Raw genomic sequence first — 4646 nt, forward strand, 5'->3', positions numbered from 1 at the left:
GTCATTTCTTATCTGACTCTCTGTCTGTTCGTCCGCCTGTTACGACCCCCATTTCTCAGGAACGGGTAGACGCATCAAGCTGAAACTTATGTCACATGCTAAGCTCTACGGTCCCTTAGCGCTATACTAAACGTTGGCTTCTAAGTCATTGCAATAAAAAGGTAGGGCCATTTATGTCATAATTTGACACTCGCAAACTCATTCATCAAAACCTAGAGGTTACTTCTCGTTGATCTAAAATGCTGAAGTTTGGCAACAAGTAATGTTCCACGGAACAAGTAGAGCAAAAAATTCCGGAAATTGTTAATTTGTAATTATATTACACGAAAAAATATTTCGTTTGTCATTTGTCAGCCGACGTCAAACCTGAAATTAAACAATTAGTAATTCTTCATTGGTGTTGATTGGGTCGCAATAGTAAAGGTCAAACATCAGGTAAAGAATGATTTTATTGCTCTTACGTCACGTGTCGGAGTTTATCCATCATCAGATATCCAGAACCGATTACTACACGTAGGTATAGCGTTTCAAGTTGTTTGTGAAACGACATACCTACGTGCAGTAATCGCTCCTGGCTATCTGATGATGGATAAATTCCGAAACGCTTCATATGAGCAATATGGTCGCCTGCTTGCTGGATAACCTCATGTCACTTTTATATTATTGAAATTAAAACAAACTCGAAAATCCTGGAATCCCTGGGCTCATAATCTTGCCAGTGTTAATAAAAGGCAAAAATTCTCGATTGCCGGAATGGGTGAACTGTTTGTATACATAATTAAGTTTGTACGGAACACCCCTACTCGCAGCTGACCAGTTTTTATATGATTTTTGTAGTCATCTGTACAGGCTAATGAGAGCCAGGTCAGGACCTGGACTAGGTCTCATCGACAATTCTAATTTGGCTTCAAAAAGCAGTGCATATCTTTATTGAATGTGATAATGGGATTCAATCAGTAATATCGAAATAAAAGAAACTTTGTTACATTACATAGTGTGTCATTTAAGAGTAACAATAATATATGTGCTCTCGAAGAAGGTTCTTAAGAATAAGTTGGTTGAGTGATGCGAGTAGCTTCGTCGATTGAAATTGAATGCCGGTAATCGGCACTGACTCCTTTCTGTTCGGTAGCAGCTTTAGACAGCAGACAACACTTCAATTAATGGGTCTAACTTATCAATAAATAATTTGATTTCGAAAAAGATTACACACATTTCAGCGATCGTCAGCTCATCATACCACATCAGTTCTCGTAGATGTCCGCCCCCGGTAGCTGAGTGGTCAGCGCGACAGACTGTCAATCCAAAGAGCCCGGGTTCGATTCCCGGCTGGGTCGGAGATTTTCTCCGCTCAGGGACTGGGTGTTGTGTTGTCCTAATCATCATCATTTCATCCTCATCGACGCGCAAGTCGCCGAAGTGGCGTCAAATCGAAAGACTTGCACCAGGCGAGCGGTCTACCCGACGGGAGGCCCTCGTCACACGACATTTCATTTCAGTTCTCTTCGATGAAGATGCACTGAACAGTGTTGTCTGCCAGTTCGCATTAATACTAGCCGATGTCACTTTAGTTCCATCGATTCGAGTGTTCCCATCAGCCACCTCGCAGAGTGTCAGTGCGCGTATATTTGCAACATGTGCGGAACAAAGTACTTACACTTACAAAAGCACATAGAAAGTAGGCCTACACTACAATGATCAGCCAGAACATTATAACCACCTACCTAATAGCTGGTATGTCCACTTTTAACACGGATAACAGGGGCGACGCGTCGCGTCATGGAAGCAACGAGGTCTTTGTAGGTCGCTAGAAGGAGTTGGCACCACATCTGCACACACAAGTTACCTAATTCCCGTGAATTCCGGGGGAGGGGGCAATGAGTTCTGACACCACGTTCAATCACATCCCAAATGTGTTCGATCGGTTTCAGATTGGAGAGTAGAGGGGGAGGTGGGAACACATCCATCGTAACTCGCCACTGTGTTCCTCGAACCACTCCATCACACTCCTAGCCTTGTGGAATGGTGCATTATCTCGATGAAAAATGCCATTGCCATCGCGAAACATGAAAGGGGGTACGTCGTCTGCTACCAGTATACGATACTCCTTGGCCGTCATGATGCCTTGCACGAGCTCTACTGGACCCATGGATGCCCACGTGAGTGTTCCCCAGAGCATAATGGAGCCACCAACAGCTTGTCTCCGTTCCACAGTACAAGTGTCAAGGAGACGTTCCCCTGGAAGACGACGAATTCGCGACCTCCCTCCAGCATGATGAAGAAGGTATCGGTGTCATTTATTTTGTTTTATTTACACGTCAAGTTCTGTAGGACCAAATAGAGGAACAAATCTCCAAGGTCATGGAACGTGTCAGTACATGATATACAAATAAAACTAATAAAGTACTTCGTCTTCAGCCCGTCAGTGGCTCATCGGGACCATCCGACCGCCGTGTCATCCTCAGGTGAGGATGTGGAGAGGAGGGGCGTGTGGTCAGCACACCACTCTCCCGGTCATTATGATGGTTTTCTTTGACCGGAGCAGCTATTGTTCGGTCGAGTAGCTCCTCAGTTGGCATCACGAGGCCGAGTGCACCCCGAAAAATGGCAACAGCGCATGGCGGCCCGGATGGTCACCCATCCAACTGCCGGCCATGACCAAAAGTGCTTAACTTCGGTGATCTGACGGGAACCGGTGTTTGCACTGCGGTAAGGCCGTTGCCATAAAATTAATAACAGATAAAAATAAAATGTTTATGAACACAAAAAAAGTAAAGCCATAAATTTAAGTAAACGCAATCAACAATACAACAGGAATCAGCTTAATTTTTCAAGGAACTCCTTGACGGAATAGAAGGAATGACTCATTAGGAAACTCTTCAGCTTCAATTTGAAACCGCGTGAATTACTGCTAAGATTTTTGAAATCTAGTGGTAACTTATCGAAAATGGCTGCACCAGTACACTGCACACCTTTCTGCACAAGTTTTAAGGAAGTCCGATCCAAATGCACGTTTGATTTCTGCCGAGTATTAACTGAGTGAAAGCTGCTAGTTCTTGGCAATAAGCCAATGTTTTTAACAAGAAATGACAGTAAGTAATATATAAATTGAGAGGCCAATGCCAAAATACCCAGATCCCTGAATAGGAGTCTACAAGAGGTTTGTGAACTTACACCGCTTATTTCCCGAACTGCCCGTTTCTGAGCCAAAAATATCTTTTTAGGATGGGAAGAGTTACCCCAAAATATAATACCATACGACATAAGCGAATGAAAATAAGCGAAGTAGACTAATTTTCGTGTCGAACGATCACTCACTTCAGATACCATTCGAATCGTAAAAATGGCAGCAAAAAGTCTTTGGACAAGATCTTGAATGTGGACTTTCCACGACAGTTTACTATCTATCTGAACACATAGAAATTTAAACTGTTCAGTTTCACTAATCATATGTCCATTCCGTGAAATTAAAACGTCAGGTTTTGTTGAATTGTGTGTTAGAAACTGTAAAAACTGAGTGTAACTGTGGTTTAGCGTTAGTTTATTTTCTGCAATCCATAAACTTAAGTCATGAACTGCACTATTTGAAACCGAACCACAACATCTTTTACTACCAAGCTAGTGTCATCAGCAAACAGAAATATTTTAGAGTTACACATAATACTAGAGGGCATATCATTTATGTAAATAAGGAACAGAAGTAGCCCCAACATTGATCCCGGGGAACCCCCCACACTTGACCGTACCCCACTCAGACCCCACATCACAGTCATTCTCAACACTGTGAATAATGACCTTTTGCTGCTGTTGTTAAAGTAAGAGATGAACCAGTTGTGAGCTACTCCCTGTATTCTGTAATGGTCCAACTTCTGGAGCAATATTTTGTGATCAACACAATCAAACGCCTTAGTTAAATCTAGAGATATGTCTAGTGTTCGAAAGCTTTTGTTTAACCCATCCAGTACCTCACAGAGAAAAGAGAATATAGCATTTTCAGTTCTTAAACGACTTCTAAAGCCGAACTGTACATTTGATAGCAAATCGTGTGATATAAAATGATTAATCATCCTTACATACAAAGCTTTTGCAATAAGTTTAGCAAACACTTATGACATAGAAATAGGTCTAAAATTGTCTACATTATCCCTTTCTCGGTCTTATAAAGCGGCTTTACTACAGAGTACTTTAATCAAATGGTTGAAATACCTCTGAGCACTATGGGACTTAACTTCTGAGGTCATCAGTTCCCTATAACTTAGAACTACTTAAACCTAACTACCCTAAGGACATCACACACATCCATTCCCGAGGCAGGATTCGAACCTGCGACCGCAGCGGTCGCGCGGTTCCAGACTGTAGCGCCTAGAACCGCTCGGCCACTCCGGCCGGCAGTACTTTAATCGTTCAGGAAACTGACCATTCCTAAAGGAAAAATTACAAATATGGCTAACCACAGGGCTAACATGTTCAGCACAGTACTTTAATATTCTGCTAGGCACTCGTGTATCAGATCATATGAATTTAGGAGATCTACCAACATCCTTTTTCTTGCACCATCATATACATAATTTATATTAAGTCACCAAGTATAACTAATTGCTGGTACTTCCTATAAAGTGAATTAAGAACTCTCTCCAGCTTCAACA

At 42.2% G+C, this 4646-nt stretch overlaps 1 pseudogene; it reads right to left on the reverse strand.

Annotated features, from left to right (window-relative positions):
- Positions 1–2605: 2605 nt before the first annotated feature.
- On the reverse strand, positions 2606–2723 carry LOC126475978 (5S ribosomal RNA; annotated as a pseudogene).
- Between the last annotated feature and the right edge of the window lie 1923 nt (positions 2724–4646).

This window comes from Schistocerca serialis, chromosome 4 (genome assembly GCF_023864345.2).
Source record: "Schistocerca serialis cubense isolate TAMUIC-IGC-003099 chromosome 4, iqSchSeri2.2, whole genome shotgun sequence".
Classification (NCBI taxonomy): Eukaryota; Metazoa; Arthropoda; class Insecta; order Orthoptera; family Acrididae; genus Schistocerca; species Schistocerca serialis.